The 25,384-nt window shown below is 40.7% G+C and overlaps 2 protein-coding genes across 3 annotated transcripts in view; one reads left to right on the top strand and one right to left on the bottom strand.

Moving 5' to 3' along the window:
• The window catches only part of LOC139447338 (26S proteasome non-ATPase regulatory subunit 1-like), a 328,509-nt gene that overhangs the window by 80,489 nt on the left and 222,636 nt on the right, over nt 1-25,384 (bottom strand). The window lies entirely within an intron of this gene.
• LOC139447500 (5-hydroxytryptamine receptor 2C-like) overlaps nt 16,117-25,384 on the top strand; it is a 54,836-nt gene continuing 45,568 nt past the window's right edge. The window contains exon 1 of one of the 2 annotated variants that reach the window (XM_071228900.1): nt 16,117-16,325. The gene's annotated coding sequence lies outside the window, so the exon portion shown is untranslated. Of the gene's footprint in view, nt 16,326-16,865; nt 16,935-25,384 lie in introns of those variants that run through there. The other variant, XM_071228901.1, reaches the window with a different exon arrangement.

The raw sequence follows: 25,384 nt of genomic DNA, 5'->3' as shown, positions 1-25,384 counted from the left end.
GACTTCACACACACAAAGACCACCTGAACACCAAAGTTAGTTTAATTTGCTCCATGTCAAAGGTATCCTCGGAGCCAGTGTTTTTAAGTAGCAGCTGCCCACCAACCAATCCCAGACTTCACGGCCTTTTCTGAAATATACCTTTTACTCCCATTGATAATTTGAAATTTCAGGTTATAACACTGCAAGCTGAACTTAGATGGCCGGCAACTCAAGGAAAACAAATTTGATTCATAACAGACATCACTGCCTGTTCCTTGGGGAACCTGGAGGGAATAACTTCTCTGCTGGAATGCAGAATATATTCACGAGTGAGACAAGAGCTTTATTTGTAAATTAATGGTTGCAATATTACAAGTAATCTCCAAGGGAACAGCATACTCCCTGACGTCAGTGACATTTCGTTTGGTTCTTATTTAATAGCTGAATATTATAAATATGCAGGCCTGTTAATGACAAAATGAATCATATGTTGAAAACTATCATGATTACCATCAATAGGAATAATGAAGTATTTGAAGTACTCCATTTAAAAGGTTGGAGTTTGTGAAGAGGAGGTGCATTCATAAAGACTTTTTCCAATTCACCAATCTTCAATTAATTTTCATCAAAATATTCTATTAGAAGTTGTAGGACAAAATACTGTTAAATCACAATCTTGAAGGCATGAGTGAGTGAGTTAGGTTTAACGCCGCTTTTAACATTATTCCAGTTATATAGCGGCGTGTCAGCTTAATGTGGGAGGAAAGCCCAAAGTGATGCTGGTCTCAGACATTTACCACTTCGGTAACAGCCACGAGCACGGGTATGGTGCTGACAAACCTAGAAACATACTCAGAGTGAACAGGGACTCGAACCCACAATCATAGGTTTCTGGCGTGCCCAAGGGACACAACTCTGCACAGCAAATCGCAGCAATTTAGACGACTGGGCCACCCGTGTGCCCCTTAAAGGCATGAAGATTTGATTCATGGGTGACAATGCCTTAAAATATTTCTCGTGAATAGCTGGGAATGTGGGGTAGTAGTAATCAATTCACAGAAACAACCCACAAACTTTAAAATCTGCAGAATTCTGCAGAACAAATTGTTTTAGTGTAGAGACATCTCATAATTTTATTTTCTGCTATTATTTAATCAAGACTTGGTGTCTTGAAGGTAAAATTCTATGCCTAAGTGCAACATTAAACAATGAGTTAGCAACTGCCATGTAGCCTGAGGCTTGTATTAGTAAGTTTAGAATGATCATCTACACCAGCTTTATCAGCAAGAGATGACATAGTCCACTGATAAACACGCAGCAAATCAACTGGATCATTGACTGGTGTGTTCAGCGCTGGAGGTGATGCTAGCTCAAGTGATAAAGGAAAAGATGCACAGCATTTATTGGTTGAAGGTCATCGTCGGGCTCGTTCCAGTCTATCCACAAAGAGTACTGACAACCGATAGATCACTGAACATTATGACCATGATAACACCATAGAATCTCTACCGCATCTATACATCAGCCAAAAAAACAACTGTGCATATGGGCCTGATAATCAAATTGTATTTCTTTTTAAGCAAATCACTGGCTGAAGATTGGCCTCTTTGAAGTGTTTTGTGAAGAGTTTTTAATGTTTCTAGTTTAATATTATTTAAATGTTCCAATTCTCCTGTTGTCTGGTTATGTTGTAAGTTAGTATGGGTTAACACTGCTTTTCACTGCTACGACTATTGTAAGCCTATGTTAAAGTATGGGAGTTACGATCATCATAGTGCTACGACTATTGTAAGCAAATGTTAAAGTATGGGAGTTACGATCATCTTAGTTCTACGACTATTGTAAGCCTATGTTAAAGTATGGGAGTTACGATCATCATAGTGCTACGACTATTGTAAGCCTATGTTAAAGTATGGGAGTTACGATCATCATAGTGCTACGACTATTGTAAGCCAATGTTAAAGTATGGGAGTTACGATCATCTTAGTTCTACGACTATTGTAAGCCTATGTTAAAGTATGGGAGTTACGATCATTATAGTGCTACGACTATTGTAAGCCTATGTTAAAGTATGGGAGTTACGATCATCATAGTGCTACGACTATTGTAAGCCTATGTTAAAGTATGGGAGTTACGATCATCTTAGTGCTACGACTATTGTAAGCCTATGTTAAAGTATGGGAGTTACGATCATCTTAGTGCTATGACTATTGTAAGCTTTGTGCAAGTAGGCCCAGGTGGGGTCCATCAAGTGTCATCACCTCCTTGAAGGAACTTTTGCTCATGCCATCAGCCACTGGTTTCAAGGATCCATACCCAATTAATACAGACAGCAATGACTTCACTGAAATACTTCTAGCTACAGTAACATTCACTAATTTATTGTGTCTGCGGAAACAGTAATTTTATCATAATGAACCATAATCTGAGGTAAAAGCTGAAACCTCCTTTCAGTATAAACAATAAAGGACTTTGTAACACTGATCCAGAAATCTGAAGAAAACTTAACATCTACATTTTGTCTGGCCATACTCTCAAAGGGTGTCATGTTAAATGTGAAATCAAATCAAGCAAGTACCAATCATTGTGAGACCAGAAAGAGAACTTGATGACTTGACAAAACATTTCTAAGTATTTCAGCTCATGACATTTCACGAAACAAAATGTGAGAGTAATCAAATGAAGATTATTATTTTTTTATTGCAACTATCGAATAAATACAACAATTGAAACAAGAAATCAAAAAGAACAAAAAATCTATTAATGCCATTCATTTGTTCATCTTCAATCATTCTGACAAACCAGTTCACATTTACTTGTCAATAAAATAAAGAATAATCATGACTAAATATAGTCATCCATGGAAATGCACTGGTTTAATGAACATGTTGCAACATAACCCATTTGACAAATGCGAATGAGAATAAGGTTTCAAAATGCTTATGTTTGTTTGTTTGTTATTTAACGCCACACTCCGCAATATTCCAGTCATATGATGATGGCCTTCAAATAGTGTAGTCTGGACCAGACAATCCAGTGATTGACATCATGAGCATCGATCCATGCAATTGCCATCAACCAAGTCAGCGGGCCTGACCACCTGATCCTGTTAGTTGCCTCTTACGACAAGCACAGTTGCCTTTTCCAGCGAGCATAGGTTGCTGAAGACCTATGCTACCCCGGATCTTCTTGGGTTTAAAATACTTATGAGTCATTGATCTTTCTCAGTCCACAAAAGGCTCCAAACTCAGTTGTCAGTTGTACATGTATGTAGTGCTGGGTGAAGGGGTTTGACATGGTGTAGAAGTAGTCTAACATATAGTTGCTGAAATAAAGTGATGAATAAGAATAATCAACTCCCTATAATACAGAAGCTAAAAATGGGATGGGTATAGGCTGGTAGAGCTGAGAATGGGATGAATATAGGCTGCTAGAGCTGAGAATGGAATTAGTATAGGCTGCTAGAGCTGAGAATCAGATGAATAAAGGCTGCTAGAGCTGTGCAATAGATGAATATAGGCGGCTAGAGCTGAGATTGGGATGAGTATTGGCTGCTAGAGCTGAGAATCAGATGAATATAGGTTGCTAGAGCTGAGAATGGAATGAGTATAGGCTGCTAGAGCTGAGAATGGGATGACTATAGGCTGCTAGAGCTGAGATTGGGATGAGTATTGGCTGCTAGAGCTGAGAATGGGATGAATATAGGCTGCTAGAGCTGAGAATGGAATGAGTATAGGCTGCTAGAGCTGAGAATGGAATGAGTATAGGCTGCTAGAGCTGAGAATGGGATGAGTATTGGCTGCTAGAGCTGAGATTGGGATGAGTATAGGCTGCTAGAGCTGAGAAGGGGATGAGTATAGGCTGCTAGAGCTGAGATTGGGATGAATATAGGCTGCTAGAGCTGAGAATGGAATTAGTATAGGCTGCTAGAGCTGAGAATGGAATTAGTATAGGCTGCTAGAGCTGAGATTGGGATGAATATAGGCTGCTAGAGCTGAGAATGGAATGAGTATAGGCTGCTAGAGCTGAGAATGGGATGAGTATAGGCTGCTAGAGCTGAGAATGGGATGAGTATTGGCTGCTAGAGCTGAGATTGGGATGAGTATTGGCTGCTAGAGCTGAGATTGGGATGAATATAGGCTGCTAGAGCTGAGAAGGGGATGAGTATAGGCTGCTAGAGCTGAGATTGGGATGAATATAGGCTGCTAGAGCTGAGAATGGAATTAGTATAGGCTGCTAGAGCTGAGAATCAGATGAATAAAGGCTGCTAGAGCTGTGCAATAGATGAATATAGGCGGCTAGAGCTGAGATTGGGATGAGTATTGGCTGCTAGAGCTGAGAATCAGATGAATATAGGCTGCTAGAGCTGAGAATGGGATGACTATAGGCTGCTAGAGCTGAGAATGGAATGAGTATAGGCTGCTAGAGCTGAGAATGGTCACAATACTGTTAACTGCTGCCTAAAACATTCACCGGTGACACAATCTCAGTGGCACAAGTATTGCAAGTCTGGTGAAAGTTTGGATGCTATGACAGTTGTTAAGTGAGGTGACTCTGTAACAAGGCCCAGTCCAACCTCAGTGTGAGTCTTCCCACCTGGTTACTCAATACAAAGTTTGGGTGCTATGACAGTCGTTAAGTAAGGTGACTCTGTAACAAGGCCCAGTCCAACCTCAGTGTGAGTCTTCCCACCTGGTTACTCAATACAAAGTTTGGGTGCTATGACAGTCGTTAAGTGAGGTGACTCTGTAACAGAGGCCCAGTCCAACCTCAGTGTGAGTCTTCCCACCTGGTTACTCAATACAAAGTTTGGGTGCTTTGACAGTCGTTAAGTGAGGTGACTCTGTAACAAGCCCCAGTCCAACCTCAGTGCGAGTCTTCCCAGCTGGTTACTCAATACACAGCCATCCTATCACCATCCTATCACCATTGTATCCCTCTTGCACTCCCAGCACCACACGGCCAGTGGTTTTCCTACATCAACACAAAACCAGGCACATGTGGTGAGCTAGGTGTAGCTCAAACATTCTTGTCTAGGGCAGTTAAACCTATTCACATCACACAGGAAAGTTCTATATTTGTCTTCAATCAGTGAGCAGACATAAGTTAGATTGGCAAACCATCCATCCATCTACCCATCACATAAAAAATACCAACATGTAATATTAATTCTTCACACCCACACAAGCCCTGAAACACAAGAGCCAACATCAGAAAATTTGACCTCCCCAATCAAAACCAATGCTTCCTCCAGTTGTCAGTTCACACAGAACTGGAGGAAACTTTGCACGTCGTCATCCATCAAAATCCAGAAATAATTTCAGAAGTTTTCAGAGTTCTGCTACATATTTTCTAATGAGCTTGATAAATATAGGCCATGATTAATGTTGATCTGACACAAAGGCATCATGTTACCGAAGTATGTGGAAATGTCGGAAATATATTCTCCATGATTAATTTCACACCGCCCTAAGTTTCAGAAAGATTACTACCAAAATAGTCTCCATGTCACTCCAGTAAATATCAGGAGCAACGAGTCAGTTCTCGTGTGCAATCCACAATTTGATCCTTCCTCGCAAAGAAGGAAAATCAAAATGTCATGATGTCTGAAGTTTACTTATTTGGATTTCAAATACATTCTTCTTGCAAACGAAACTCAATTGCTCGGATAAGTAAAGATAGTTAAAACCGTTTCTAAAGGCCAGAGTGGAATTCTTGGTATCCGAGTGAAGCAGATCATCAGAACTGGGTTTTTATCATGATAGAAAATCTTTCAGGCAAAAAATCAATTTAAGACTAAAACAAGAGGATGAAATAAGCTTCGCTGAGGCAAGGGATTGGAATTGTGTTATTTTCGTAACCAAATAATCAAACACAATCAACAAACTGAGATAGAGACAACACTTAGCCCCGATGGCAGGAATGATCAAGATTTTCACACAGGCTTTTTCAAGCAGACCATCAATCTCTATATACTTCAACACAGGTTGTTCATTTTGGGACCTATCCCTGCACCAACTGGAGACAAGGCAGAATGTGCACAATTTACTGGGAATAATGCTCCTTTGTCATCTGGATGTCTGGTGATCACCACAACAAGAGGCAATTAAAATGGCATCCAATACACGCACCTTGCCGCCCCGACTCTGTCATAAACTGTCCACAGGAGAATACCTAATTGTTAACAGTTGCTCATTATCAGTATCAAATTCATCCCAACCTTGAGTTTCCAAGACACAGGAGACCTGTTGATGATTCCAGATTAAACACTTCTTCAGCCTAATGATTCCTCATGCTAACCTTGGTATTTCTGGTAGCATTTCAAGAGCTGACATTTAGGTTGATCAAACTTAACATTTACATAACGTTGACAGGAAGACTTTAAAAACACTGATGTGTAATCTCCTTAAATTTATAGACCCATTTCAGATATAACCAGCTTAGCATGAATTTCTAAGTACTTTACAATATTTTATCTTGTCAAGATGCAGTTAAGTGAATTATTGCATGTATACACCAAATCTTGTCAGGATGCAGTTAGGTGAATTATTGCATGTATACACCAAATCTTGTCAGGATGCATTTAGGTGAATTATTGCATGTATACACCAAATCTTGTCAGGATGCAGTCAGGTGAATTATTGCATGTATACACCAAATCTTGTCAGGATGCAGTTGGATGGAGTACTGCATCAATACAACAAAGATTCAGTTAAGCGTAAATAAATAAAAGTACAGGCTGAAATGTTCACTGGCTTGACAGGTCAAAATTCACTCTGCACCAAAGAAATCTTTAATAATAATCTGAATCTAATCTAGTCTTAAGTGATCTCACACTAAGAGATAAAAAGCATAACGTCAATATCACAGGGCAAGACTGAAGATGTTACATCAGGTTTTTCTAAAACCAGCTTTGTACAGTATTCAGGCAAAGTCACTTAAACTCAAGGATCACTCATTCTTCCACAATGGGGTCCCAAGATGTGATGAAATCTACATACAACATGAAGACAGGACAATACCGTTTTGCCCAGGGGCCACAGCCTTAATGTTCAAGTGTACTGTCAGCTTGCTATGGAATTCCTTTTTCTACACCATGATGATAATGTTACACAAGTGGAGCTATTAAGTCTGGTCAGCAGAATCTAACACAGTATTAGGATATGTACGTAGGTATTAAACAGCAGTTGGCTAGCTTTGTAAACAGGGGGCTGGTTTATTGGGGGATTAGTGGTACTCCCCAGGTACCTCTTCCATCACTGCTTCCAGCAGTCTCAAGCCTGCATCATCCTGTAGCCTAATGTGCCACAGTGCCTCCCAACCATCTCAGCATCATGTCATAAACATCCCTAATGCAGATCATGCTGGGACACACCTCAGTAGCATATTGTTTCCTCACAGTCACTGTTATTGGTGGTGCTATGGGGAAAGGTCGTAAGACACCAACCAGGTACAGCGGTGGTTTTATGTGTGTAAGAACGGGTCTATTGAACAGCCCTGTCACCATAAACCATGTGGCTACTTCCACCAACTGTAAATAGAAAGGGATTACATAATAAAACCAGCTTTTGTGATGAATCTTACTTAGTCTGCTGGGCAACAGAATCAAGAATAATTCCTGGTTCATTCTTCTGTGTACAATAACAAGGCAACTGAATCAAAAATAATTCCTTGTTCATTCTTCTGTGTACAATAACAAGGCAACTGAATTTACCCTACAGGCAACTTTCGTATGTTCAAGTACAAATGTCCATTACTTATTTTCATTTAACATATATATATAGATTTAATGAATGACATCTGTTACTTTAATTTACACTCTTAAATTACTGCCTGTGTGTCCAGTCAGACAAGTTTAAAACAGGGTAAAGGGGAAAACAGTGTTAAAAAATAAGAGCGGTTGTTGAAGTTTGTGGTTGTAGTAATGGATCTTAGGGGCTGCCAAGGGCTGTGACAAGGACTCATGGACGTTCAGACTCAATTTGAAACACTGGAATGTAAATAAAAAACCCTACCAAAACGGGACAAAGGCAAGTTCACCAATCTGCCACTTGTTTGAAAGGTACTCGAAAAGCATTTCCACTAAAGACTTGTCCTTTCAGCAATGTATCATTAACAATGACTAGTAATATCCTGAAGTGGAAGTGAAAACAAGTGTTATGGTGTTTTGTGTTAATATGAAGCAGAGAATTCAAGGTGTCCTTCTCAAAAACCTAATGTTCACACACAAAGATGGAAGGATTTCCTTGATGAAAATACTATTGCCGAATATATCCCAATTTGAGATACCATACCAGAGCTTAACATGAATACCCCACTCAGACACAGTATACTGACTCCGAGCCGACCAGTCCTTGTTTTAGCCCCTTAATACCGAGCGCCAGACAGGGTAACAACAAGAACCATCTTTTGATGTCTTTTGGTATGACGCGGCCGGGGATGGAACTCAGGGTGGTCGCTCTACCACTTGACCACGGAGATGGTCATATGATCAAGGGCCGAATATATCTATAAACATCTCACAAAACATTCTTGACAAAACTTAACTCAGGGACACAGCTGACACAGGTGTCAGATCAAGATGATGATGTATGTTGAATTCCTGTAAACCCCACGCTCAGATTTAATTACTGCCACAAAGAATATAAGTTCTAATTTTCAACATTAATTTCATTTCATGCACTTGTGACCTTCATGGAATGTACTAGGCCATTAGATATAACCTAGGATCAACATTTTTTACCCATACTGTGGAATAACGTGTGAACCAAAAATTACAATCACACATTTATTCTTAAATTACATTTTCAAGAAAATCGTAATAACCAACATATAAACAAATATCCTTCTTCTGAGATGGAGGCATGATCTGTGATATCTGGCTGTGTGAAATGTAAAGCTGACAGGTTGTTCTTTTTTACTTTATCTACATGCTAGATTGACGAAACACCATCTCATCTCTCCAACCCTTCATCATTCATCACTGACACATACCATGATACAAATCTAGGTCTGCAGTCACAACTCCTCAGGCACTCCAAAAACAACATCTGATCCTCGAGAAACATGACCATAAACTGACCATGAAGGAACAAATATAATCTTCTAATTTCACCCAAACCACTAAACTCTAAGACATTATCTGTAGACATCTAGTACACACTAATGATAAAAAGCCAAAGAAACACTTGTGAAGTTAAGTGCACAAAACACAGAAATAGATAACACTATAGCATTAAACAGACAGTTTTCAATGGCCTCTCCAGAAAACGTATCAAACATATCCTGAGAGAAATAAATAAGGTAAGAGACAGAAGAGGAAACTTTGTTCAATGCCATCATAGGCGTGTCCCCCAAATTTAGTTCTTTTTCTTTTCATCTGATACTAACTATGACCAGTGTTGTTGATGTGATGATAGTTTTACATATTTTTAAATCCTTGCTGTGTTGCATTTATTTCAGATCTTAATCTCAGGTGTTGAAGCCATATACTGTGCAGATACTGGCCAAATACAGAACAGACTGTGACAGTCAAGTCAAGTCACTGGTGTTCAAGACTAAATACAGAACAGGTTGTGACAGTCAGTCAAGTCACTGGTGTTCAGGGCTAAATACAGAACAGGTTGTGACAGTCAAGTCAAGTCACTGGTGTTCAAGACTAAATACAGAACAGGTTGTGACAGTAAAGTCACTGGTGTTCAAGACTAAATACAGAACAGGTTGTGACAGTCAGTCAAGTCACTGGTGTTCAGGGCTATATACAGAACAGACTGTGACAGTCAGTCAAGTCACTGGTGTTCAAGACTAAATACAGAACAGGTTGTGACAGTCAAGTCACTGTTGTTCAAGACTAAATACAGAACAGGTTGTGACAGTCAAGTCACTGTTGTTCAAGACTAAATACAGAACAGGTTGTGACAGTCAGTCAAGTCACTGGTGTTCAGGGCTATATACAGAACAGACTTGTGACAGTCAAGTCACTGGTGTTCAAGACTATATACAGAACAGACTGTGACAGTCAAGTCGCTGGTGTTCAAGACTATATACAGAACAGACTGTGACAGTCAAGTCGCTGGTGTTCAAGACTATATACAGAACAGACTGTGACAGTCAAGTCGCTGGTGTTCAAGACTATATACAGAACAGACTGTGACAGTCAAGTCGCTGGTGTTCAAGACTATATACAGAACAGACTGTGACAGTCAGTCAAGTCACTGGTGTTCAGGGCTATATACAGAACAGACTGTGACAGTCAAGTCGCTGGTGTTCAAGACTATATACAGAACAGACTGTGACAGTCAAGTCAAGTCACTGGTGTTCAAGACTAAATACAGAACAGGTTGTGACAGTCAGTCAAGTCACTGGTGTTCAAGACTAAATACAGAACAGGTTGTGACAGTCAGTCAAGTCACTGGTGTTCAGGGCTAAATACAGAACAGGTTGTGACAGTCAGTCAAGTCACTGGTGTTCAGGGCTAAATACAGAACAGGTTGTGACAGTCAGTCAAGTCACTGGTGTTCAGGGCCAAATACAGAACAGACTGTGACAGTCAAGTCACTGGTGTTCAAGACTAAATACAGAGCAGGTTGTGACAGTCAGTCAAGTCACTGGTGTTCAGGGCTAAATACAGAACAGGTTGTGACAGTCAGTCAAGTCACTGGTGTTCAAGACTAAATACAGAACAGGTTGTGACAGTAAAGTCACTGGTGTTCAAGACTAAATACAGAACAGGTTGTGACAGTCAGTCAAGTCACTGGTGTTCAGGGCTAAATACAGAACAGGTTGTGACAGTCAGTCAAGTCACTGGTGTTCAGGGCCAAATACAGAACAGACTGTGACAGTCAAGTCACTGGTGTTCAAGACTAAATACAGAGCAGGTTGTGACAGTCAGTCAAGTCACTGGTGTTCAGGGCTAAATACAGAACAGGTTGTGACAGTCAGTCAAGTCACTGGTGTTCAGGGCCAAATACAAAACAGACTGTGACAGTCAAGTCACTGGTGTTCAAGACTAAATACAGAGCAGGTTGTGACAGTCAGTCAAGTCACTGGTGTTCAGGGCTAAATACAGAACAGGTTGTGACAGTCAGTCAAGTCACTGGTGTTCAAGACTAAATACAGAACAGGTTGTGACAGTAAAGTCACTGGTGTTCAGGGCTAAATACAGAACAGGTTGTGACAGTCAGTCAAGTCACTGGTGTTCAGGGCCAAATACAGAACAGACTGTGACAGTCAAGTCACTGGTGTTCAAGACTAAATACAGAGCAGGTTGTGACAGTCAGTCAAGTCACTGGTGTTCAGGGCTAAATACAGAACAGGTTGTGACAGTCAGTCAAGTCACTGGTGTTCAAGACTAAATACAGAACAGGTTGTGACAGTAAAGTCACTGGTGTTCAAGACTAAATACAGAACAGGTTGTGACAGTCAGTCAAGTCACTGGTGTTCAGGGCTAAATACAGAACAGGTTGTGACAGTCAGTCAAGTCACTGGTGTTCAGGGCCAAATACAGAACAGACTGTGACAGTCAAGTCACTGGTGTTCAAGACTAAATACAGAGCAGGTTGTGACAGTCAGTCAAGTCACTGGTGTTCAGGGCTATATACAGAACAGACTGTGACAGTCAGTCAAGTCACTGGTGTTCAAGACTATATACAGAACAGACTGTGACAGTCAAGTCGCTGGTGTTCAAGACTATATACAGAACAGACTGTGACAGTCAAGTCGCTGGTGTTCAAGACTATATACAGAACAGACTGTGACAGTCAAGTCGCTGGTGTTCAAGACTATATACAGAACAGACTGTGACAGTCAAGTCGCTGGTGTTCAAGACTATATACAGAACAGACTGTGACAGTCAGTCAAGTCACTGGTGTTCAGGGCTATATACAGAACAGACTGTGACAGTCAAGTCGCTGGTGTTCAAGACTATATACAGAACAGACTGTGACAGTCAAGTCAAGTCACTGGTGTTCAAGACTAAATACAGAACAGGTTGTGACAGTCAGTCAAGTCACTGGTGTTCAAGACTAAATACAGAACAGGTTGTGACAGTCAGTCAAGTCACTGGTGTTCAGGGCTAAATACAGAACAGGTTGTGACAGTCAGTCAAGTCACTGGTGTTCAGGGCTAAATACAGAACAGGTTGTGACAGTCAGTCAAGTCACTGGTGTTCAGGGCCAAATACAGAACAGACTGTGACAGTCAAGTCACTGGTGTTCAAGACTAAATACAGAGCAGGTTGTGACAGTCAGTCAAGTCACTGGTGTTCAGGGCTAAATACAGAACAGGTTGTGACAGTCAGTCAAGTCACTGGTGTTCAAGACTAAATACAGAACAGGTTGTGACAGTAAAGTCACTGGTGTTCAAGACTAAATACAGAACAGGTTGTGACAGTCAGTCAAGTCACTGGTGTTCAGGGCTAAATACAGAACAGGTTGTGACAGTCAGTCAAGTCACTGGTGTTCAGGGCCAAATACAGAACAGACTGTGACAGTCAAGTCACTGGTGTTCAAGACTAAATACAGAGCAGGTTGTGACAGTCAGTCAAGTCACTGGTGTTCAGGGCTAAATACAGAACAGGTTGTGACAGTCAGTCAAGTCACTGGTGTTCAGGGCCAAATACAAAACAGACTGTGACAGTCAAGTCACTGGTGTTCAAGACTAAATACAGAGCAGGTTGTGACAGTCAGTCAAGTCACTGGTGTTCAGGGCTAAATACAGAACAGGTTGTGACAGTCAGTCAAGTCACTGGTGTTCAAGACTAAATACAGAACAGGTTGTGACAGTAAAGTCACTGGTGTTCAGGGCTAAATACAGAACAGGTTGTGACAGTCAGTCAAGTCACTGGTGTTCAGGGCCAAATACAGAACAGACTGTGACAGTCAAGTCACTGGTGTTCAAGACTAAATACAGAGCAGGTTGTGACAGTCAGTCAAGTCACTGGTGTTCAGGGCTAAATACAGAACAGGTTGTGACAGTCAGTCAAGTCACTGGTGTTCAAGACTAAATACAGAACAGGTTGTGACAGTAAAGTCACTGGTGTTCAAGACTAAATACAGAACAGGTTGTGACAGTCAGTCAAGTCACTGGTGTTCAGGGCTAAATACAGAACAGGTTGTGACAGTCAGTCAAGTCACTGGTGTTCAGGGCCAAATACAGAACAGACTGTGACAGTCAAGTCACTGGTGTTCAAGACTAAATACAGAGCAGGTTGTGACAGTCAGTCAAGTCACTGGTGTTCAGGGCTAAATACAGAACAGGTTGTGACAGTCAGTCAAGTCACTGGTGTTCAAGACTAAATACAGAACAGGTTGTGACAGTAAAGTCACTGGTGTTCAGGGCTAAATACAGAACAGGTTGTGACAGTCAGTCAAGTCACTGGTGTTCAAGACTAAATACAGAACAGGTTGTGACAGTCAAGTCACTGTTGTTCAAGACTAAATACAGAACAGGTTGTGACAGTCAGTCAAGTCACTGGTGTTCAGGGCTATATACAGAACAGACTGTGACAGTCAAGTCACTGGTGTTCAAGACTATATACAGAACAGACTGTGACAGTCAAGTCACTGGTGTTCAAGACTATATACAGAACAGACTGTGACAGTCAAGTCGCTGGTGTTCAAGACTATATACAGAACAGACTGTGACAGTCAGTCAAGTCACTGGTGTTCAGGGCTATATACAGAACAGACTGTGACAGTCAAGTCGCTGGTGTTCAAGACTATATACAGAACAGACTGTGACAGTCAAGTCAAGTCACTGGTGTTCAAGACTAAATATAGAACAGGTTGTGACAGTCAGTCAAGTCACTGGTGTTCAGGGCTATATACAGAACAGGTTGTGACAGTCAAGTCACTGGTGTTCAAGACTAAATATAGAACAGACTGTGACAGTAAAGTCAAGTCACTGGTGTTCAAGACTAAATACAGAACAGAATGTGACAGTAAAGTCAAGTCACTGGTGTTCAAGACTAAATACAGAACAGGTTGTGACAGTCAAGTCACTGGTGTTCAAGACTAAATATAGAACAGACTGTGACAGTCTCCTGACATTTGGAGCTCCTGTACCTTAATAATAATTAACACAGACGACCAAGAGCAATACTTCTACAACTACTGAAATTCCCTACCTTAACACAGACTGACAAAGGCAGTAGCTCTACCAGTGCTTGAAGCATGTGGATGGATGGATGGATGGCAATGGGAAATAGAAATAGGTTTATAAATCAAGGAGGAAGAGGGAAACAATGGATGATGGAGTGGGCGATAATCTTTTACATATTCAAAGACATATCAGAAAAGGGAGGAAGGAATGTACATGGACTTTTTACCTTGTCAGTCAGACACATCTAATCTGATGGAGGGAAGCTGCATGAACTCTTTGTAATAATGCTACAGGTACCTTTATATTCGTCCTACTTGGGACACGTAAAGTGAAGGAGATTGATGCACAGCTGCCACACTGGCCCATTGCCCTGTTACACGTCAGGCCAACCTGTCATCATTACTTGGATCACATGACTTACACCGGTGATCCACACACCAGGAAGACCATCAACTACAATACTCACACCCAAAGTTTACAAACGACCTGTCTGAAGTTACCCCAACAGAGTAATAATCTTATTTTTATCATTTCAACACAACCATCCAACAGACGACAAAAGTGTGGAAACATCACGAGGCTCACAGTCATTTCCACTCAGCGTGCCTTTTCCCCGGCAATTACAGAGGAACACACATTTACCACAACTATCTCGCCACGTACTCAGTCAGGTACTGCCTTTGCACTGACCACAGCGACTTGTATGGAACCGTTACGAAGTTAAGGTTGTTTCAATTTAATACAGACGAGATTATAGCCGGTAATCAGACTCGTAGTGATGAGGCCCACTACAGTATCCACCGAATCGCTCCTACATTCTGTTTACACATATCCAAATAATCAAATCAGGAGATGGTCATTCACTCACTTGTCCCGAGGCCAGGCACATAATACAGACCTTCTCTTTCGTGAAATTGACAATGGTAATTAGTTGTACTCACTGCTCAGATAATTGAACCCAATCTGTAATCTAATAACCTGCAAGCCATAATGCTTCTGAACTCCTACATAAATGTGTTGGCACACCACACAGTGAGTGAGTGAGTGAGTGAGTGAGTGAGTGAGTGAGTGAGTGAGTGAGTGAGCTAGCAAGCGAGCATGGTTTCACACTGCTTTTAGCAATATTCCAGCAATGGGCTTCACACATTGTACCCATGTCGGGAATCGAACCCGGGTCTTCGGCGTGACGAGCTAACGCTTTAACCAGTGAGTGAGCGAGCGAGTGAGTGAGCGAGCAAGCACTGGAAATATATCATATACTTTGAGTTTTTTAAATGAATGAAAAAAAATGAAAACTTCAAGCACACATCTTTCATTGTCCTTGTCCGTGAATATCCTCATCAATCAACAGAAAGCTGGAAACACCATGGGTTTCATTGTCAAGTTTAAGTCAAAAACTAAAAAAGAGTCCTCTGAAATGTGTCTCCTAATTGTATTAGTGATTTCACATTTGGTCCATGTGAAACAATAACAATATCAACATTCTGCACATACATATTCTTCAGAGGAGTCGCACCTGGGTGATGCCTTCAAGTTGCATGACACAACAACATAAACGGGCAACATACGAAACTTTCATTCCCGTGGATTGATTCTAGAAAAGTGTTAATAAACGCCAAATTTAATATATTGCAATATCACCTGCACTCAGACAGTCAATGACATATCTAGGAAATAATAATGTAAAACACTCGAAAATAGACACGATTAATATCTACCATAGGGTAGTAGATATATATTTCAGAGCCTGAAAACTAAATATCTGTATCATAATAGTCATCCTATATTTCCACTGCTGACAGAATGACCATAATTCATTGATCAACAATATTTTAACACATAACACAATATCCCAGACATCCATTAAGTCTCATAAACTCAATGACAGTCCAATAATTGGTTTGGTGTTCCAACAAAACTGTCCCCATAGAACCTGATTCAATCTCTCCCATTAGACTAGACCAGCCCAGCCCAGCCTGCCTCCCCTCGTCAATAGTGGCTTGGCCCAAACCTGAATGGACGCGGAGACAGCGAGAGTCTCCTCTCTCTACTATGCAGGGATGCTTCAGAGTGTGTGAATCTCACAATCCAAGGGAAAACTTTATGGCTTTGCCTCACAGCAAACAGCAATGGATACAATATCTGTTTTATAAAAACATTCACTTGGATATGTAAGAAAATATTTATTTAGCATTTCAGACATGTTGTGGATTATACTGTGGGCTAAACAAAGCAGAGTTCAGGTGAGCAAATATGTTTTATTTAATGTATTACTTGGTCACAATATTGCAAAAGGACAATATAAATATGATGTTGATCTTGCATCTTGATTATCCACATGTTCAGTTAAATATTAACTGAGACTGGAAGAATTTATGAAAACATTTTACATCACTTTCAAAAATTGAAATGAAGTCCTCAGAGAAACTATTAGAATAGGTTATGTGAAACAGCATCCTACTTTCCTTGCCGACGTTAGCAAAAAAAGGAGGCAATAACTTTAAATTGCTTCAATAAAAATTAGTACAAATTTCTTTTTCTGTCAGCGATGGAAACATATATCCACATACCTTTCAGGATAAAATCTACATTGAGCTCCATACTCCTCGACAAAACAAATGTTAGGTGTGACCTATTGCTGATGCCCGAGGCACAGATATATACCTGTACCAAACTTGCCTTGGGTGAGTTAGAAGGGAATTCTTGATACATCATGAGATTTTATTTTGAAGGGTTTTCTTGTGAAAGACCACAGCAAGATGATGTTAATATACCACATGTGCTCTGACGCCACACTTACACCAGGTTCTTATTGTTATCTGTGGAAGAATCTCGGACGAAGACTGCACACTGTATGTACCTGCCAATGCACATTCTAGTGGTGTTCCAACTGGTATACACTTAGTTGTAGCATCAGAAAGCTGGGGTAACTGTTGATCTATATCCCAGTATACCAAACAGCCGTGCCTGTGAGAAATGTTAAGCTTCAACACTGACTGACTCTGGAGGCAATAAGATTGTACAAATCGCCCGCCAATAAAACTGCACTTGAATAACTGAAACATTTGCCAGCTTTGAAATGGCAGCGCTGCATATGTGAGTACTATGTATTAACAGAAAGGAGAAAAACCTGACATTTTTCTAAATTATGAAAATTGGATAATGCAATCAATGGAATGATAATTGTAAACCATGTATAATTACTGGAAGATCAATGTGTAGGTAGTGATGTTCTTCATATTATTGAATATCTTTTCTGATTGTTGCCACGGCTAATTTGCAGTCATCTTCTCATCATTAAGCCATCTCATTAATGCATCATATTCCATACATAAGAAGGGTTGTTGAACTGTACAGTCACTGGTTGTTGGAAACATATATGGTCAATGCAAGACAATAACCAGTCTAGGTTATCCGCTGATTAAAATTAACACATTAAAATTTGGCGTTAAGCAAAACAGCTGTGTAAATTTTTTGAATGGACGACTGTAAAACAGTGATGACATCGACACCCGGTGTTCATGAAAAGGGTGGGCATGTCCTGCCCTACCGGTAGCACCCGCCACTCACACAACTTGCATAACAAGACAAAATGGGCGTATTTCTATTGCTGAAGAATTTCTCAAAAGTCATCACTGGTGTTGTGAAATGTAGTGATTGTTAGACAAATGTAGGGTACACTTCTAGACAGAAGTGGGGTCTGCATTAGTGGACAATGATACATGGCGTACTCAGAGCAGACTCTGAATGTGATGATGAAAGGGATGAATGATGTTTGTGGGAGTTCAGCAGAGTAGGAATCTTCAGGGTGAATTTCACATCTCGTAATCACCTTCTTACAGTGTTGGCATTTACTCAATCCTCTCAATTTGTCCTATCACAATTTAGATTCTCATTATTTTTCATACCACAACTTAGTATTTGGTATAAATTTGACATGTTTCCAATTGTTATGTACATGCATATGACAGCCATGTATAACAACCATAGCCACTTCATAACCACCAGACAATAAAAACATAATCATGCTCCGTATAAACTACAATAATATGATGTATAACAACCATAGCCACTTCATACCCACCAGACAATATGAACATAATCATGCTCTGTATAAACTACAATAATATGATGTATAACAACCATAGCCACTTCATACCCACCAGACAATATGAACATAATCATGCTCAATATAAACTACAATAATAGGATGTGGTTTGATAACAATAATTGGTTTATGTATGACCTCACAACTAAGTTAATGCACATGGCACTTCATCAACTTTAAGTTGAATAACACGATGAGGTCTGATCAAGGCAACAGGAGAGGTTTCTGCAGTCTTGTCATGCTGCAATTAGTTGTTCATCATCATTGTTGAATTGGATGCTCATTTAAAAGTGATTATAAAGTGGCGTTGAAAAGAGGCTGAAGTTAATTCAGAGATCACTGCTGCTGAGTGTCGCTGTTGAATGTCACTGTCAGAGGAGGCAGCAAGCTGTTTGTCTGTCGTGTGCTTCTTCCTGAACTTCACTAAGATGGGTGGCAGCAAAGATATTCCTTCACAGGCACGCAGTCCAAAACATCAGACTTTTTCCTCTCCAGAGACACTGATTTCCAGATAACAGGGAGTTAATGATCATAAAAGACAATTCTATATTTACTTGTACAAGAGGATTCCCAGGGCTTCCCCAGGAATAACGAAGTAGTGCGGTAGTCTTTTCATCATTTCTCTCGCATAGTCTCAAGACACCCCTGAATGTTGAAGCATGCCAAATTTTCATTCATATACTTATGAAAGTCAATTTAGCTGTCATCGGACCAGTTGTTTGTCCAAGTAAAAAAAAACATATGTGAAAGTCACCACAAAAAATGTAATGTGTTAACTTTTTCAGAGTTCTGACTCCCAATGTGAAATGACAACAGTCCCAGGCTTCTTGTTTTGATTGGATGATTATGGCATAGGTATGAAAGACTGGACACTTGTCCACCATGGTCGCAGGTATTGATTGGTGCCCTTGGTAACAACTCCGTTCTAGAATACATGCCAAGCAATACAACCAGATATTGGCTACTGGACGCTATGAAACATTCTTTATGACTCCTTGTAAACCTGTATTAAGGCTAACTTTTCATCATCTAGTTTGACTGCTGGTTTGGGGTTTGGAAGATCTAGCTTAGCCAAGCCAGATCCAACTTAGCCAAGCCAGATCCCACTTAGCCAAGCCAGATCCAACTTAGCCAAGCCAGATCCAACTTAGCCAAGCCAGATCTAGCCAAGCCAGATCCAACTTAGCCTAGCCAGATCCCACTTAGCCAAGCCAGATCCAACTTAGCCAAGCCAGATCCAACTTAGCCTAGCCAGATCCCACTTAGCCAAGCCAGATCTAGCCAAGCCAGGTCCCACTTAGCCAAGCCAGATTCCACTTAGCCAAGCCAGATCCAACTTAGCCAAGCCAGATAGATCCCACTTTGTCCAGAAAAGGGGACCAAGAGCAACCCAGTCAGAACTGGGCTGTTTACTCTGGGCCAACGCATGTAGATATAAATGTTCATGTGAATATCTTTGAGCAGGTTATTGCTACCAGCATGAATGACTATCTGTACAGTTTCTGAATAAACCCCATTGTGGGCAACTCCTTCTGCTGCCCTGTGGCTAGACAACATCAGTCCGCAATGGGAAGGGGGTGATCTAACACTGAAGCAGCAGGGGTAGACTAACATATACTCCATGAAATCTTATATTACACAATATCATTCTTGACTCTGAAAATAAAAATAAAAATTCCATATGCTGATTTGTGGAATAGAGTTAGCTAGAGCTGGCTAGACATGCTTTTGTATGCATCTCTAGATTTTTTATTTTGTTTTTTTCATAAAATATATATATATTCCACAGTCATGGTGCAGGACTACAGCAGGGGTTCACTGGCCACAAAATACTGCATCTTATACACAGACAAACTGAGAATATACATAAATAAGTAATACTGAATCCAATGATAAAAAGTATGTCTGTCTGAATCATCAAAACCAATAAAACTTTCAGCCATGTTGCATGCACCGAAACTTTACTGTCCTTGTCTGACTTATCCATTCCATCACTAAGTTGTTTTTCAAACAAGGAAATTTCCACCCATAGTTTTTGTAAGTCTCCATGCCCGGGACGTCCAAAGGGCATGACTACATTCCCAGGACTCACCTATAAAAGGCCGTGGTATGCCCCTGAAGCTGACTTCCTGACTGCCGCAGGAGTTACACAACTGGTCTCAAACTGAAACCTGATCAGGTAATGAATAGAAGACAAAAACTTTACTGTGTGCCAACTGGCCTCAATTAAAAACCTGCCCTACAGTGATGAATATCTAACTAAAACAGCTTACGGTGATCACTGGTCTCAGTTTGAAACATGATCTGGTGACGAATTACAAATCAAAGCATGACTGAAAACTGGTCTTAAAATTAATCCTGTCTTTGTGAAATTAGTATTTAACAGAAACATTATCCAATATCAGAAGGTATTGGAATTGATCAAGTCATATCTACTGGTAAATTATTTCAGACAATAAGAAACTTTCAAACTGTAATCAGAAATGTAATGTCATCGGTGGCACCATATACACCTATAAACATTTCCCTTTGAGTCTGCTGTCGATGCCTGAACTGTGCAGTCTCACAGACATCCAACCTCAGACAATAAGAAACTTTCAAACTGTAATCAGAAACGTAATGTCATCGGTGGCACCATATACACCTATAAACATTTCCCTTTGGGTCTGCTGTCGATGCCTGAACTATGCAGTCTCACAGACATCCAACCTCAGAAAATACAAACATGACACAGATTATCAGCCTGACTGTGAAAACATGAAATCCAACTATACTTAGCAATCACAATAGCTCCATGTCATAAACGCAGCATTTATTACATGTGACAATCCCAATATAACATGGTTGCAGCTTGTTGCCTGGATACTCTGTCACACCAATACATCTTACATTAGCAGCAGGTATTTCAACACAATTTCTCAACAACCTTTATTGATGATTACTGCTTGGAAATGGAACATTAGAATTATGTCACAAAACACAAAATTTTCTGCTTCCAAATTGAAAATGCACCTCACATTCTTTGAAGTATGTTTGCTATGATGTGCTCATTCAATACAATTATCAAGTACCTCAACTGTCATAAATTCTACAATTCTATGAAAATGTATTATTTTGAAGCTCGGGTTGTGCTGCTAATCCCATGAAAATAAGCCTGAGAGAATTTGATTTGAATTCCAAACTAGGTACGAATATCATCAAAAAGGTCCTTCATGTTGGCAGGCATCGTCAGTTCAACGCCATCCTGCCAAGAAACTAATTGCATTCAGGTATTGTTAAAGTTGAGAAAAACAATTTAATGATGACCATAAAAAACAGCCTAATTTAATGCTAATAATTATGTGATGCATATGTGGTCTAATTACGGCAGTATTGAAAAAGAACTGGTTAAAAACAGCATTTATGTTTCAAGCAGACACAAATGGCAGAGAGACACTACATTTAGCAGAAAATCAATTCTTGGAAGCATGAGACAAATTGATTCATTTTCACTTCTACAATGTGACAATTCGGAATACTTACCATACAGAAATAGACAGGAAGACAACTAAATACGACAAATATAAATCTGTTAACAATGACCCTAAAGATGAATAATCTGTCTGGTTCATGTCCATGACCACCTTGAGAAACAAGTTACAGTGTTGAGAAACCAGTAGTAGAGTGAGGTGCTTGTCTCTGTGGTGAAGGACTGTATTGTAACACGTTACAGCGCTTAGAAACCAGTATTACAGTGATGTGCTTGTCCCTGTGGTGAAGGACTGTATTGTAACAAGTTACAGTGTTGAGAAACCTGTATTACAGTGAGGTGCTTGTCTCTGTGGTGAAGGACTGTATTGTAACACGTTACAGCGCTTAGAAACCAGTATTACAGTGATGTGCTTGTCTCTGTGGTGAAGGACTGTATTGTAACAAGTTACAGTGTTGAGAAACCTGTATTACAGTGAGGTGCTTGTCTCTGTGGTGAAGGACTGTATTGTAACACGTTACAGCGCTTAGAAACCAGTATTACAGTGATGTGCTTGTCTCTGTGGTGAAGGACTGTATTGTAACAAGTTACAGTGTTGAGAAACCCGTATTACAGTGAGGTGCTTGTCTCTGTGGTGAAGGACTGTATTGTAACACGTTACAGCGCTTAGAAACCAGTATTACAGTGATGTGCTTGTCTCTGTGGTGAAGGACTGTATTGTAACAAGTTACAGTGTTGAGAAACCCGTAGTAGAGTGATGTGCTTGTCTCTGTGGTGAAGGACTGTATTGAAATAAGTTACAGTGTTGAGAAACCAGTATTACAGTGATGTGCTTGTCTCTGTGGTGAAGGACTGTATTGTAACAAGTTACAGTGTTGAGAAACCCGTATTACAGTGAGGTGCTTGTCCCTGTGGTGAAGGACTGTATTGTAACAAGTTACAGTGTTGAGAAACCAGTATTACAGTGATGTGCTTGTCTCTGTGGTGAAGGACTGTATTGTAACAAGTTACAGTGTTGAGAAACCCGTATTACAGTGAGGTGCTTGTCTCTGTGGTGAAGGACTGTTCTGTAACCAGGGCCAGCAGCTGGACTGACTGACTGACTGTCTGCCAGTACTAAGATACAACAGGGATTATACTTCAGCATTACTGGTCAACAATCCCCACTTAACTCTCCGCCTTTGTCCTTGATCTTATTTGGTGGGGGCGGCTGTATCAGTCACAACTGATCACCTTCACCAGGTTTACCGGCACAGGATGAAAGTTGGTGGTGACAGATTCTATAGGAGGAGTTCATTGCTCTAGCAGTGTTTCTAATCCAGGGGTCCTGGCATCCATTTGGTTTCGAGCTGGTATTGTAATCTAAGGACCTAGTGAATCTTCCATTTGTAATATGAACATTATGAAAATGACAACTTAGCTTTCATTCTTAATCTCAGACACAGGACTTTCTCAGTAAAATAAACAGGATCATGTTTGTTCTCATATTCAACTTGCTGATGGAGAATTGGAATATACTGAACTGCAAAAGAAACATCACCATGGCTAGATATATATGAGAAACCTTATTGTCCAAACACTGTAAACATACTTTGAGACATATAAAAAAGATGAAACTTGGCAAAACTGATCATCAAGGTTGAAATTAAAGTGTCAAGTGTTCTTAAAGTGAAACACAACACTTGTCTCTGAGAAAGTGGCACCACAAGTCAGAATCTCATGTGTCTGCCATGTGCATTGATGACTGCCGTGCAAGTTGATACATGGAATGGATGAAACGGTTTATGGAGGCCATAGGCACTTGAGCCCACACTCTGAGGAACACCTGATGCACTTCAGCTGCAGTTGCGGCCTTGGTCGGACGTCATGTAGCCGCCTTTGAATCTCGTCCCACAGATGCTCAATGGGATTTAAACCGGGACTGAGGGCAGGCCACTGCATGGTTCTGATGCCATTCTGCTGGAGGAATTCTCTTGTTGCTCTCGCAGTGTGGGCACGGGCGTTATCATGCTGATACTCATGGTTGCAGCGACGTGCCAAATGAGGTATGGCGTGTGGTCTCAAGACTTAATCAATGTACCGAACTGCTGTGACACCATTACCCTGGACCGATGTCCTGGAAGACCAAAGGGCCGACCCTCTGTGCAAGACCAATTCCACCCCACACCATAATGCTCGGAGCACCCCACGAGTCTCTCTCAACAACAGAAGCATCCGAATAACGTTCTCTCTCTGCCATCTGCTGTTGAGATACAGTAACAGCTCTTGTCTGAGAAGAGGACTCTTCTCCACTGCTGGTGGTGCGAATGCTGGTACTGTGTTGCCCACTAAAGACAGTCCCGGCGATGCTGTGGTGACAGAATGGGTCCTCGGTGTGGCCTATGACAGTGGAGGTATCTGCTCATCAATCGTCGACACACTGTGTCCGCACTCATGTGTTGCTGGTGTGTCCCCATGGTCTGTTGAGCAGTTTCCGCAGCAGTAACAAAGCGATCTTGAAGATGCTGTCACACAATCTGACGTCGGATGGTGACCCATGGTCTTCCACTCCATGGTCGGCCATCTGTAGTGCTGGTGGTCTGGTACCGTTGCTGGAGCCTGTATGTGGTCCTTATATGGAATTGAAATGCATGGGCAACTTGCCAGGCGTTTTGTCCAGCTTGCAATCGTCCAAGGGCTTGTTGCTGATTTTTGTCAATCTTGGCATGTGGTCGCAATTAAATAACGAATGAATGATATCCGATCTGGGTGGATTTTTATAGGACAAGAAAAGGGGGAACGCATGTGCATTTCAATTTGCACGGAACTCACGTGCATCGGGTTACCATGGCCGTTGCCGTGATGCGTTTGGGCGATCGGTTTTATTGTCATCTGCTTTGTTTTTTTATCATCAAATTTCATTTTTCCGGACAAGGTAATATTAAATTTTAGAAACTTTGACAAAAATTACCCAGATGACAACTTTTCATGCAATGTTACTTGGGGTGACGTTTCTTTTGCGGTTCAGTATACAGTAGTGTGGTAGTCACTCATCACTACATGTATTTCATGACAGATTCAAACACTTACAAAAAAACTGTTTGAAATTCAGGGGAATCATGGGGTCCTTGTTATTTTCTCCTATAGTACTTGAACAAAGGGACCCCGTAAAACAGTCAACATTAGCCGGGGTAAAATTATGACAAAGACCCCTTGACCGTCATATTTCATTTTGAACACTGCAAAGGATTATTTTCAGTTTAATCCTCAACAATTTAAGGGAAATTGATATCCTACATTCCACCATATAACCTTAACATTTCACAGATTTACGTCAAGTAAACTTGATTATCATATAGAATAACCAACCTATCACACAATTTCTATCTACACTATTGCTTTGATTTCTTACATTGTACAATCCAAGCATTCTTGACACTACCTGCTCCACTGTTCACGCATAGCTAATTCTGCACTTTGATACAAATGTGCTTGATTTGGTAGACATGGCATCTTGGAAGAATCCTCTTACGAGCTGCTACTGCCTGTGTAAACAAGCTTGGTAAACAGTAAACAACAACACCATGTAGTGGGACAGTTGGGTGTCTGTTCGTTTCCTGTTTCTCATGTGGTGCCACTATGATTCAGTGCTATATGAAGAACTTTCATTCTTTCTTATCAACTTGTCAGCAATTTAATAGTATTCCAATACCTTTACCCGGGCGTGCAATGATGCAGCGGCTAAT

The sequence above is a fragment of the Haliotis cracherodii genome, unplaced genomic scaffold, assembly GCF_022045235.1.
Source record: "Haliotis cracherodii isolate W230 unplaced genomic scaffold, xgHalCrac1.p SCAF_7, whole genome shotgun sequence".
NCBI classification, from domain to species: domain Eukaryota; kingdom Metazoa; phylum Mollusca; class Gastropoda; order Lepetellida; family Haliotidae; genus Haliotis; species Haliotis cracherodii.
This window is presented reverse-complemented; position numbering and strand designations above follow the sequence as displayed.